We start from the raw sequence: 14,714 nt of genomic DNA, 5'->3' as shown, positions 1-14,714 counted from the left end.
CCGATCCAGCGATGTCTTCACTGGTAACCAGGGTAAACATCGGGTTACTAAGCGCAGGGCCGCGCTTAGTAACCCGATGTTTACCCTGGTTACCAAAAAAAACAAACAGTACATACTCGCCTTTCGGTGTCCGTCAGGTCCCTGGCCGTCTGCTTCCTGCTCTCACTGACTGCCGGCCGTACAGTGAGAAGTGAGAGCACAGCAGTGACGTCACCGCTGCGCTCTGCTCTCACTGTGCGGCACTCAGAGCAGGAAGCAGACGGCAAGGGACCTGACGGACACCGAAAGGCGAGTATGTACTGTTTGTTTTTTTGGTAACCAGGGTAAACATCGGGTTACTAAGCGCGGCCCTGCACTTAGTAACCCGATGTTTACCCTGGTTACCCAGGTGCTGCAGGGGGACTTCGGCATCGTTGAAGACAGTTTCAACGATGCCAAAGTCGTTCCCCTGATCGTTGGTCGCTGGCGAGAGCTGTCTGTGTGACAGCTCCCCAGCGACCACACAGCGACTTACCAACGATCACGGCCAGGTCATATCGCTGGTCGTGATCGTTGGTAAATCGCTTAGTGAGACGGGGCCTTTAGTCAGGGGACCCTTTCTGTTGCTTAATATGCCATCCGTTTCCAGACGCTGTCCTCTGATTTAGGTTGGAATAATGAGGCTTTGGTGGGAGCATTTTGGCGAGGTTTGTCCTCCCGTATTAAGGATGAGCTGGGAGGGCGGGATACTCCTTCTGCTTTAGATGACCTTATCTCTTTGGCGACTCGCATTGATTTGCGGTTCCAGGAGCGTTCTCGTGAGGTTGTCAGAGAGAGGAGACCTCCTCGTTTATCCTCCGTTACACGTGGTACTTCTCTTTCCCAAACCACTGCAGCTTCTTCCTCTTCTTCCCCTGAGCCTATGCAGGTTGATCGCCTCAAGCCTGCCGAACAACGCCGAAAGGAGAGACTTGCACAGGGCTTATGTTTTTATTGTGGCAGCGCTTCCCATCTTCTGCGTTCTTGTCCCCAGAAGCCAGGAAACGCCTCCGCCTAGGTCAGGTAAGAGAGGCCTCCCTAGGTAGCCATAATTCCTCTCCACCTTTGATTTTGCCTGTCATTTTACACATGGGTTCCAGTCGCTTCTCTCTTGAGGCTTATGTAGATTCTGGTGCGGCTGGGAATTTTGTTCAACTTGAGTTGGTCGAGAGGCTTGGGATTCCTGTCAGATCCCTGGAGGTTCCTAGGCAAATAGCTTCTGTCGACGGTCAGCCTTTGCGGGAGGTCGTTTCTTCTGTCACAGAGGAGATTGAGATTCAAATTGGAGCTTTACATCGAGAAAAGTTGGCATTTTATGTTTTACCGTCTTTATCTCATGCATTTCTTTTAGGACTTCCCTGGCTAAGAAACCATGAGCCTACTTTGAATTGGCGTACTGGGGACATCCTATCCTGGGGACAGTTTTGTCAAAACAGATGCCTGCTTCCCGTCAAGCCTGCTAGTCTCTCTCCCTCGGCTCCGGAACTAGCGAATCTACCCGCAGCTTATCACTCTTTTTGGGACGTTTTCAACAAAAAGGAAGCAGAGGTCTTACCTCCGCATCGCCCTTACGACTGTCCGATAGATCTTGTATCCGGCTCTACTCCTCCTAGAGGTCGTATTTATCCTCTGTCACCCTCCGAGACTCTAGCCATGTCTGAATACGTTCAAGAGAATCTGGCCAGAGGCTTTATACGGAAATCCTCCTCACCTGCAGGTGCTGTTTTTTTCTTCGTCAAGAAGAAGGATGGTTCCCTTCATCCCTGCATTGATTACCGTGGCCTCAATAACATGACCATTAAAAACAAGTATCCACTTCCTCCCATCCCAGAACTTTTTGATCGTCTGCGTGGAGCACGAATCTTCACTAAACTGGATCTCAGAGGAGCTTACAACTTGATCCGAATTCGTTCGGGAGACGAATGGAAGACTGCGTTTAACACCAGAGACGGTCATTATGAGTATTTGGTGATGCCTTTCAGCTTATGTAATGCTCCTGCAGTTTTTCAAGAGTTGGTGAATGATGTTTTTCGGGACCTACTTTACACCTGTGTAGTGGTGTATTTGGACGACATCCTTGTGTTTTCACTGGATCTGCTTTCTCATAGGAGACATGTGCAGCAAGTTCTTCTCCGTCTGAGGGAGAATCGTCTGTATGCTAAACTTGAGAAGTGTGCCTTCGAACAGTCGTCCCTGCCGTTCCTGGGCTTCATCATCTCTGATTCTGGTCTGTGTATGGACCCGGCTAAAGTTTCTGCCGTACTCAACTGGCCACGTCCGCTTGGGGTTAAGGCGATTCAGCGCTTTATAGGATTCGCGAATTACTATCGGCAATTTATTCCTCATTTCTCCTCCTTGTCGGCTTCCATCTCCTCTTTGATAAAGAAGGGTGCCAATCCTCGTCTTTGGCCAGCAGAGGCTGAAAAAGCTTTCCACTCTCTCAAAGAAGCATTCACCTCCACTCCTTTACTCCATCACCCTGAAGTTAATAAACCCTTCTTCCTAGAGGTTGACGCCTCTGCTGTCGGTGCCGGAGCTGTGCTTTCTCAGAAGTTTTCTACTGGTCGTCTTGTGCCCTGTGGTTTCTTCTCCAAGAGTTTCTCTTCTTCTGAAAGAAATTATTCCATTGGCGACCGAGAACTTTTGGCCATTAAATTGGCCTTAGAGGAGTGGAGATATCTGTTGGAAGGAGCCTTACATCCCTTTGTCATCTTTACGGATCATAAGAATTTGGCATACATCCGTTCAGCGCACCGACTGAATCCACAACAGGCCAGGTGGGCCTTGTTCTTTGCCCGATTTGACTTTGAACTTCGCTTCCTGCCTGGAGAAAAGAACTTCAAAGCTGACGCTCTATCCAGGTCCTTCCTGTCGGTGGACACTGAGGAGGAATCCTCGCACATCATTGACCCCGCTAGAATCATCACACTTGCTCCAGTATCTATGACCTCTTTACCTCCGGGTAAGACTTTCGTTTCTGAGAGGAACAGGAGACGTGTGTTACTCTGGGGCCATGCTTCCAAGCTAGCGGGACATGTCGGTTTCAAGAAAACCCTTGATCTAATATCTCGTTACTACTGGTGGCCGACTCTTTTGAAGGATGTCCAAGCTTTTGTGGTCTCTTGTCCTTCTTGTGCCAAGAACAAAGTACCCAGGCGACTTCCTTCCAGGCTTCTTCTTCCTCTTCCAGTGCCTACTGGTCCGTGGCAACATATTGCAATGGATTTCTTAACTGATCTGCCTCGTTCCTGTGGTTGTACCGTCATCCTCGTGGTTGTGGACCGTTTTTCTAAAATGGCACATTTCATTGCTCTTCCTGGTCTGCCTTCGGCTCCTGAACTGGCGAAGATTTTTGTTCAACATATTTTTCGCATTCATGGTCTTCCACAGCACATTGTTTCTGACCGGGGAGTTCAGTTCACGGCTCGTTTCTGGAGATCTCTCTGTAAGTCACTGAACATTTCGCTTGATTTTTCTTCTGCCTATCATCCACAGTCCAACGGCCAAGTGGAGCATACCAATCAGATCCTGATTACTTATCTCCGGCATTTCTCCAATGCTCATCAAAATAATTGGTCAGACTTACTACCATGGGCCGAGTTTTCTTATAATAACCACACCAGCGAAGCGTCTACCAAATCTCCTGTTTTTGTCGTCTATGGACAACACCCTGGTCTTCCTCTACCAGTTCCTCCTGTCTCTACTGTGCCGGCGGCAGATCTTCTGTCTAGAGAATTCTCCAGGGTTTGGCAGGAGACCAAGTCTGCTCTCGAACTAGCTCAGCATAGGATGAAGCGGCATGCAGATAAAAGGCATCTCGATTCTCCTGTGTTCCATCCTGGGGATAAGGTCTGCCTTTCTTCTAGATTTATTCGCCTTAAAATCCCCTCACATAAACTGGGTCCCCATTATATTGGTCCTTTTGAGGTTTTGGCACGTATTAACAACGTTTCTTACAAACTTAAGTTACCTGCCTCTCTTCGTATCCCTAATTCCTTTCATGTATCTCTCCTAAAGCCTGTAGTTTTTAATCAGTTTCACACCTCGACTCTTTCTTCACCTTCGCCTGTTTCCGCAGACAATGTTTTTGAGGTTAAGGACATTTTGGCCATGAAAAAAATTAGAGGTAGAACTTTGTTTTTGGTCAACTGGAAGGGTTTCAGTCCTGAGGAGAGATCCTGGGAGCCTCGGGAGAATATTCAGGCTCCTCGAATTTTAGCTAAGTTTTTTTCTAGCCTAAAGAGGAAGGAGGGATGTAAAGACGGGGGTACTATCATACCGCTGCTGCCGCCTTCCCAGTCAGCGTCTCTCCGTCTGCGCTCGCTCCCGGCCTCTGCTTCTCGTGCGCTCGCGCATACCAGGTTCAGTGCTGCGCATGTGCACTTCTGATCTTCTGTCGCTCCTCTTCTTCGTCTCCTCTATGGTCCTGGAGGACTAGTACCCGGAAGTCGGTCCTCCTTATTGTCCTCTCTATGGTTCTGGAGGTCTGTTACCTGGAAGTGCTACCCTTCTGGCTAATAAAAGGAAAAGATTAATATGGGCAAAAGAATACAGACATTGGACAGAGGAAGATTGGAAAAAAGTGTTATGGACAGAGGAATCCAAATTTGAGATGTTTGGATCACACAGAAGAACATTTGTGAGAAGCAGAACAACTAAAAAGATGCTGGAAGAGTGTCTGATGCCATCTGTCAAGCATGGTGGAGGTAATGTGATGGTGTGGGGGTGCTTTGGTGCTGGTAGAGTGGGAGATTTGTACAAGGTAAAAAGGATATTGAATAAGAAAGGCTATCACTCCATTTTGCAACGCCATGCCATACCCTGTGGACAGCGCTTGATTGGAGCCAGTTTCATCCTACATCAGGAAAATGACCCAAAGCACACCTCCAATTTATGCAAGAACTACTTAGGGAAGAAGCAGGCATCTGGTATTCTATCTGTAATGGAGTGGCCAGCGCAGTCACCAGATCTCAACCCCATTGAGCTGTTGTGGGAGCAGCTTGACCGTACGGTACGCAAAAAGTGCCCATCAAGCCAAAACCAACTTGTGGGAGGAGCTTCTGGAAGTATGAGGTGAAATATCTCCAGATTACCTCAGCAAATTAACTGCTAGAATGCCAAAGGTCTGCAATGCTGTAATTGCTGCAATGGGAGAATTCTTTGGCGAAAGCAAAGTTTGAGGGAGAAAATTATTATTTCAACTAAAAATCTTTTTTCAAACCTTGTCAATGTCTGGACTAGATTTTAAATTCATTTGGCAACTCACTTGATTAATAAAAGTTTGAGTTTTCATGGAAAACACAAAATTGCCTGGGTGTGCCTAAACTTTTGAACGGTAGTGTATATATTTTGGTTTACTTAAAGGGACTCTGTCACCTGAATTTGGCGGGCTATGTAAATGCCCTCTGTCCGGTCCGATGGGCGGTGCTTTCTCTTCTTTCATTCACCCCTTCTTTTCCCACTGGCCGCAATATTTTCTTGAATTTGAGTATGTTTCCTCCATAGTTCACGCGTGCGCAATGCAATCTTGCCTTGCGCACACGCAGTACGCTTTGCCCAACTGCGGGCAAAGCCGAAAAGCATTAATGTGCATGCGCCGCCTCACTATGTCCTGGAAATATTTCTCTATTTTATATATATTTTTAAATCTTTTTTTTTAAATTTGGCCTTATATACAAATCATTATACAGGAAAAATGTTTATAATTTTTTTTCTTGTAAAATTACAATTCTCGTGGGTTTGGAATGTTTTATTGTCAGTCCTTAAAGTGGAGTAAGTGTGACACAATTGTTCCCAGCAGCGATCTGGGAATCAGAGATGCTTCCAGGGGTCTTCTCTTTTCATTCAGCACTTTTCCCATCCATTTGAACATTTTTACTGACTCACTGACCCCCCCCCCCCCCCGACTTCTTGTAGGGTCTGCCTGAAAAAAGCTTGTTTCCCATTGGTAGTGAAGAAAATGGGCCTTCCTCCACCTCTTTAAAAATTTTGACAGAGCCACCTCTTTATTCAAATTGAGGGATTTTAGATTATCAATCCATGTGCAACCAACACCATAAAATTTGGATGCAAAAAATCAATTGTTAAATCCATTAAAGGGGTTGTCCACTACTTTCAATTAACCCCCCTATGTATCCCCCCGGGGCCCCTGATGATTTGTGTAAATACCTTCTTTAGCCGTTTTCGCCTGTGAGCGGCGCTATGCTGGTGCCTGAGTCCGGGTCACGTGACCCCCAGGCTTCAGCCGCCGCTCATTTCCGCCAATGTCACGTCAATTTCCAGACTCTGGAAATTGACGTGACGTCAGTAGCAGGCGTGTCCCCAGGCTCCACAGAGAGCAGTCACTCATAAAGAGTGACTGGGCTGTGGGCGGGGCTGAGGCTGCCTGCGGAGCCGTGCTGGGGGCGGGCGGGGCTAGGCAGGGATGTGCGGGCGGGCGCCGGCGCTTTGCGGTCCCGAGCGCCGGTGCTGTGCGGTCCCGGTCCCCGGCGATATGCGGTCGCCGGCGCTTTGCGGTCCCGAGCGCCGGTGCTGTGCGGTCCCGGTCCCCGGCGATGGGCGGTCGCCGGCACTGTGCGGACCGGTATGTGCTGGGGGGTGGTGTGTTTGTGTGTCTGTCTCTGTGTGCAGGCATCGTCCGATGGGACAACAAGTCCCATCGGGCTCTGCCTGCTACAGTGGCAGTGAGTGACACATTAGCCAATGATGGGACAGTAGTAGTCCCATCATCCGGCTAATGTGTTGAATGTAAAAAAAAAAATACACATATACAGTACATACATACATACATACATACAACACACGACATGCGACGACACTCACCATGCGATGACATGCGACATGCAGCATGCGACGACATGCGCCATGCGGCGACATGCACCATGCAACGACACTCACCATGCGGCAACATGCGCCATGCGACGGCATGCGACATGTACCATGCAATGACATGCGCCATGCAACGACATGGGACGACATGCGCCATGCGATGACATGCGCCATGCGACAACATGCGACATGCAGCATGCGACGACATGCGCCATGCAACTACATGCAGCATGCGACGACATGCACCATGCAACGACACTCACCATGCGGCAACATGCGCCATGCGACGGCATGCGACATGTACCATGCAATGACATGCGCCATGCGACGACATGGGACGACATGCGCCATGCGATGACATGCGCCATGCGACAACATGCAACATGCACCATGCGATGACATGCACCATGCGACGACATGCGCCATGCGACAACACGCGACATGCGCCATGCGATGACATGCGCCATGCGACAACATGCGACATGCAGCATGCGACGACATGCGCCATGCAACTACATGCACCATGCGGCGACATGCACCATGCAACGACACTCACCATGCGGCAACATGCGCCATGCGACGGCATGCGACATGTACCATGCAATGACATGCGCCATGCGACGACATGGGACGACATGCGCCATGCGATGACATGCGCCATGCGACAACATGCGACATGCAGCATGCGACGACATGCACCATGTGACGACATGCACCATGCGACGACATGCGGCATGCGACAACATGCGCCATGCGACGACATGCGGCATGCGACGACATGCGCATACAGTACATACATACAGTACATACATACAGACATACAGTACATACATACAGTACATACATACAGACATACAGTACATACATACAGTACATACATACATTACATACATACATACATACAGTACATTAAACATAGATTACATACTCACCATCACTTGTCACTTTGATCCCCGAAGCCATTGTCATCTGTAAAAAATATTAAAATAATAAATAAACACTATACTCCCTGATCCGCAGAAATCCAATTAAAACGAGTGTCCCTCGACGATCTCCCGTGGAGAGCTGGAGCATCTGCTGATGCAACCACTCACCAGGGGCTCCAGGAACACAATGAGGGGAGGAAGGTATCCTTCCACAATGTAATCCCCACAATGTATTCCTACGCCCCTGTGAGAAAATAGTCCCTAGTCTCACTTTATGGCATGCTGTATGAGAAAGTTCCCATGCAGCTTTTTGCCATAAAGTGAGACCAGTGAACTTTAGTAACCTCAGTGATACACTGCAGGAGCCATTGCCTCCTGTCAGTGTGTCACTGAGGGTCCTATAGAGCGGTGACATCAACCCTAACCCTAACCGTAAACGTGACAGAAATACGTGGCACTTTAATACGTGACACTGAAATACGTGGCACGTGGCACTTAAATCCGTGGCACTGAAATACGTGGCACTGACATAGGTGGCACTGAAATACGTGGCACTGAAATACGTGGCACTGAAATACGTGGCACTTAAATCCGTGTCACGTGGTACTTAAATACGTGGCACTTACATACGTGGCACTTACATACGTGGCACTTACATACGTGGCACTTATATACGTGGCACTTACATACGTGGCACGTGGCACTTATATATGTGGCACTTATATACGTGGCACTTATATACGTGGCACTGAAATACGTGGCACTGAAATACGTGGCACTGAAATATCGTGGCACTATGTCAGAAAATGTTCATTAAACGGTTAGGGGTGAGGTTAGGGGTAGGGTTAGGGTTAGGGTTTGGATCCCTTTATCACCCTGATGGTGGTGGGTGGTGTTTCAGTGTTTTTTTCTGTTTTTTTCTATAAAAACGCATGCGTTTTTAACGCAAACAAACGCATGTGCTTAAAAACGCATGCGTTTACATAGACAGCAATGCATTTTTTTGCCGCAAATAAACGCATGCGTTTTTTTGCGGCAAAAAAAGTATGAAACTGAGCTGTGAAATGATGAATCCGGCCTTGGAATCCGTTTTTTCATGCATGTTTCCATTCAAATCATGCACATTTTCCGTTTATTTACTTATTTCCAAAAACGGCATTAAAACCGCGCATAAACCGCACCAAAAAAAGCATCAAAACTGCACCAAAAACTGCATCAAAACCTGGTGCAGTTTTGCAGTTTTGGTGCGGTTTTGATGCAGTTTTTGGTGCAGTTTTGATGCAGTTCTTGGTGTGGTTTTGGTGCGGCTTTTTCCGCAGCATGTGCACAACAAGTCTGCGGCTCCCACAGACTTACATTGGTTGTACACTACACTGCGGATTTGATGCAATTCAGTGCAGCAAAAAACGCTGCGGATCTGCAATCAGATCCACAACGTGTGCACGCAGCCTTAGCATTTAGGGAACCTAGCCAAAAAGCCAAGCAAAAAACAAGTGTGGGATTGCACTTTTTTGCCATTTCATTGCACTTTGAATTTTTTCACATTTTCTGCTACACGACATGGTAAAACCAATGGTGTCGTTCAAAAGTAGAACTTGTTCTGCAAAAGATAAGCCCTCACATGGCCATATTGACGGAAAAATTATGGCTCTGGAAAGAAGGGGAGCGATAAACGAAAACAAAAAAGCTCCAGGGGGTGAAGGGGTTTAGAAACATGGATATGGACATATCTATGGAAATAGACATAGATATATAGATATATCTGTATCTATCTATCTATCTATCTATCTATCTATCTATCTATCTATCTATCTATCTATCTGTCCATTTATCTGTGTGTAATGGAGTGTGGGTTGGACAAATGTAAAGAGGAGGTTGGACAGAAATGACATCATAAATCTTTCTGAAGCTAGAGGGGGGAGAGGAGGGAGGGGTTGGGTGTGTTTTGGAGTGGGTGTGGTAGGTTCGTGCTTAGTAGCAGTGCAATGCATCATGGAACTTGTAGTATTAGAGCACAGTAACTCAGGAGAAAGGAAGTTGTCGATTAACCCCATGAGAGCTGAATCCAGCACTAAAGATGTGCTGCTACAGCATGATAAAAGGTTATATTGCTAAAATAAACACAGTAGATGTTTTCAGTGGCCCATAATAGCAAGATTTATGAAAAAAAAAAAAAAAGGTTATAGTAGTGGACAACTTCTTTAACTAGCAGCTCAGCCTCCATGCAGTCTGAGTAAACCTGTAACCACGGAAACATTTTTCTTTTTCATTTTTCCAACACCACCGCTATGGGTGCCTTTTACCATTGCCTCCTTTGAACTAAGCTGATGCTATGAAAACTGATTTGCGTTTTTGAAGCAGCGGACCATGGGGTGTGCTCCTCCGCAAAATGAACACTCGCATTTGTAGAGGCAGTTTGACAGCCAATTACATTGAGAATCATTATAGACAAAACAGGCTCCCCTTCGAAAAGTAGATGTATTAGTCACCGGGGCTAATCTGCCAGGCTATTGTGATAACATCAAGCTAACTCAAAGACCAACATCTTTTTGATTCCATTTCATTAAAGGGACCACCAACTTTTGCCTAAACATGTCATACTATAATAAACAGCCGCTCCCGTCAAAATTCCTATAAGCTTCCAATATAATATCCACATATTGGAAAAGACTTGAACATTTTTCAGGACACTTCAACCTATGCAGATGAAAAAATGTAGAATGCCTGCAACCAATTAATAAATTACTTTACCGCACTTTTTCTGCTCCTCCTTCACTTCTTATTCATCAGTTTAATAGAAATCCCTGTAAACCTGCAGGAAGGAAAACAAATCAACATATTCATTTCACCAAATGTTTCATTTGACTGCTGGCAAATGGCAACAAATGAAAGCCCAGTGGTGAGATTTCTCAAGTCAAAGCTTCTTTTAAACACACATCTGTCACGCCAACACTTCTGACTGGCACATTCAAATGACCAACTTTAAGTTGATTAAATTCAGACACCACCTATCTTCTCATTGGTTATGTGGCAGGGTTACATTGTTCAGCTTTTGCTATGACAGCAAGGCTTTTGGAAAAACATAAACGTTACTCAGCAGAGCCGCAGATGGCTCTCTACTAGCCCCACTATAAATGTAACTATTACCACCAGCCCCTAGCAGCACTGCTAAAGAAAAACCCTCAGAACGCTGCGCTCCTGATATCTCACCCACTGATGGATCCGGCTCTAGTCTGTGCTCCGCTCCTCTTGGACCCTCCCCTTCATGACTGCATACCTCAGGCGGGGAACCGTATCTTCGGTTGCCTCCTCTTTTCCGGGACTCTGGAGGTGAATAGCAATGGTTCTTCTTTCGGGTCCTCTTCGTCAACTTACAACCCGCAGCCACCGTGTTGTCATCTTCTCTCAGTGCCCCTTCTGTTCTCGTCTATGATGTTGCAGTGATAACTTCCCCATTCACTGCACTGGGACCATAACACTGGGCTTCATCCTCCTGCAGAAATCTATGGAGCCACTCCTCGCCCCCGCTCCAGAAGCCTTCCTCAGTAGCTGATTCAAAAGTTCTTCCATCACTATTATCTTCTCCCTGGATCCTCAAGTAAACTGCCTGGGAACTGAAATGCAGGAGGGTTAAGTAGCTGTGTTTGAGCATGCCCAAAAAAACCCTTGCCAATCAAAATCCTGTCACCAGGCAGAAGCTAATGTGATCCCTCAGGAGCGAACTCACCTGCAGATGACAAATCTTATAACACAAATTAACCTTATAACCACAAAACAAGGCAAGATATAGCAAAATGAAGAGTAGGAGCGAGGAGGAGCAGTATGATTCCATGGGCCTCTAAACTATACGTTAGGGGGGCTTTTCATGAAACTCCCACCAGATATCAGTAACAACACTCCAATCCACACAGGTAAAGAAATCAAACCATAAATGTCCATAAATTATGTGTAATAACAAGTATTATCACAAAGAAATAGTATTGAACACCTTTATAAGTTTATTTACTTATAAAATTATTGACGTTTTCAATACTTTTTTACCCGATGTATATATACACACATTTTTATTTTGGGAAAAGGTTGACAAAACAGATTTCTTTGGGCTTGGGCCCCGGATATTTTCTCACCCTAGCAACATCCTGGCGAATGTCTTTTATCAGTCACTCCTGATTCATAAAGAAGATTATAAATTAAAAACTGTACTGATATTAAGCAGATAAAATACACACCGAACACACATGCATATAAAGAAACTGATCTATGATGTTAGGAGTTTGATTCTGATATTTATGCTTAACTTTGTATATATCAAAGAGAACAGTACGTTAGTTAAAAGCTAGGTATGAAAGATTTACAAGTGCGTCTGTAAGAGCATTTAACAATAAAGCTAAGGGTCAAGGAATGTGAAGAATCAAAAAATGCAAACAGAACTGCACAGATTTAAGCACTGAATCCAACATGGTTACCATAGAAACATGACAATATAACTTTATAATAATTAGCATGGAATTGAGATACAAAAAAAATCTCATTTTACAACAGATCAATTTGGTATGATTTAGCAAAAAATAAATTGCTGTGATACAAATGAAAAGGCATTTTTAATCAGCAAAGAGTGCTTGTAAAATACTGATTACTAAACAATGAATTGTAAGAATAATGAACAATGAATAGTGTTGAGCATTCCGATACCGCAAGTATCGGGTATCGGCCGATATTTGCGGTACCGAGTTCCGATACCGAGTTCCGATATTTTTGCAATATCGGGAATCGGGATCGGAATGCATATTCATGTGTAAAATAAAGAATAAAAATAAAAAATAGGGATATACTCACCCTCTGACGCGCCCTGGTAGTAACCGCTGCAACCGGCAGCCTCCGTTCCTAAGAATGAGCGAGTGAAGGGTCTGCGATGACGTCGCGGTCTTGTGATTGGTCGGGTGAGCGGTCACATGAGCGGCCACGCGACCAATCACAAGCCGCCACGTCATTGAAGGTCCTTCACTCGCTCATTCTTAGGAACGGAGGCTGCCGGTTAACACCGCTAGGTCCAGGGTCTGCCGGAGGGGTGAGTATATCCATATTTTTTATTTTTACTCTTTATTTTTTACATGAATATGGATCCCAGGGCCTGAAGGAGAGTCTCCTCTCCTTCAGACCCTGGGAACCATCCAGGATAGCTTCCGATACTTGTGTCCCATTGACTTGTATTGGTATCGGGTATCGGGTATCGGTATCGGCGATATCCGATATTTTTCGGATATCGGCCGATACTATCCGATACCGATACTTTCAAGTATCGGAAGGTATCGCTCAACACTAACAATGATTTGGGATTTTCCGTTTTTCCGTGTTCGTTTTTCGCTCCCCTCTTTCCCAGAGCCATAACTTTTTTATTTTTCCGTCAATTTGGCCATACGAGGGCTTATTTTTTGCGGGACGAGTTGTACTTTTGAAAGGCATCATTGGTTTTACCATGTCGTGTACTAGAAAACGGGAAAAAATTTCCAAGTGCAGTGAAATTGCAAAAGAAGTGCAGTCCCACACTTGTTTTTTGTTTGGATTTTTTGCTAGGTTCACTAAATGCTAAAACTGACCAGCCATTATGATTCTCCAGGTCACTACGAGTTCATAGACACCTAACATGACTAAGTTATTTTTTACCTAAGTGGTGAAAAAAAATTCCAAACTTTGCTAACAAAAAAAAAAAAATGCGCCATTTTCCGATACTCGTAGCGTCTCCATTTTTCATGACCTGGGGTTGGTTGAGGGCTTATTTTTTGCGTGCTGAGCTGGCGTTTTTAATGATAGCATTTTGGTGCAGATACATTCTTTTGATCGCCCGTTATTGCATTTTAATGCAATGTCGCGGCGACCAAAAAAACGTAATTCTGGCGTTTCAGATTTTTTTCTCGTTACGCCGTTTAGCGATCAGGTTACTGCTTTTTTTTATTGATAGATCGGGCGATTCTGAACGCTGCGATACCAAATATGTGTAGGTTTGATTTTTTTTATTGATTTATTTTGATTGGGGCGAAAGGGGGGTGATTTAAACTTTTATATATTTTTTTTTTTTAAACTTTTTTTTTTAACTTTTGCCATGGTTCAATAGCCTCCATAGGAGGCTAGAAGCAGGCACAGCACGATCGGCTCTGCTACATAGCAGCGATCTGCTGTTCGCTGCTATGTAGCACAAAATCAGGTGTGCTGTGAGCGCCGACCACAGGGTGGCGCTCATAGCTACCGGCGATCAGTAACCATAGAGGTCTCAAGGACCTCTATGGTTACAATGGAGAAGCATCGCCGACCTCTGATCATGTGACGGGGTTGGCGATGCGCTCATATCCGGCCGCCCAGCCGGATGCGGTAGTTAAATGCCGCTGTCAGCGTTTGACAGCGGCATTTAACTAGTTAATAGCAGCGGGTGAATTGCGATTTCACCCTTCCGCTATTGCGGGCACATGTCAGCTGTTCAAAACATAGAATACATAGATATATAGATCTCAGTGACACGCATATACAGTGGGCAGGGAATGTATTCAGGCCCCTTTATATTTTTCACTCTTTGTTTCATTGCAGCCATTTGGTAAATTCAAAAAAGTTCATTTTTTTCTCATTAATGTACACTCTGCACCCCATCTTGACTGAAAAAACCCCAGAAATGTAGAATTTTTGCAAATGTATTTCAAAATAAAAACTGAAATATCACATGGTCATTACGTTTTCAGACCCTTTGCTCAGACACTCATATTTAAGTCACATGCTGTCCATTTCCTTGTGATCCTCCTTGAGATGGTTCTACTCCTTCATTGCAGTTCAGCTGTGTTTAATTAAACTTATAGGACTTGATTTGGAAAGGCACACACCTGTCTATATAAGACCTCACAGCTCACAGTACATGTCATACCAAATAAGATTAATGAGGTCAAAGGAACTGGCCAA

Source organism: Ranitomeya variabilis, chromosome 5 (genome assembly GCF_051348905.1).
Source record: "Ranitomeya variabilis isolate aRanVar5 chromosome 5, aRanVar5.hap1, whole genome shotgun sequence".
Lineage (NCBI taxonomy): Eukaryota > Metazoa > Chordata > Amphibia > Anura > Dendrobatidae > Ranitomeya > Ranitomeya variabilis.
The sequence above is the reverse complement of the archived record's forward strand: the minus strand, read 5'-3'. Positions refer to the sequence as shown.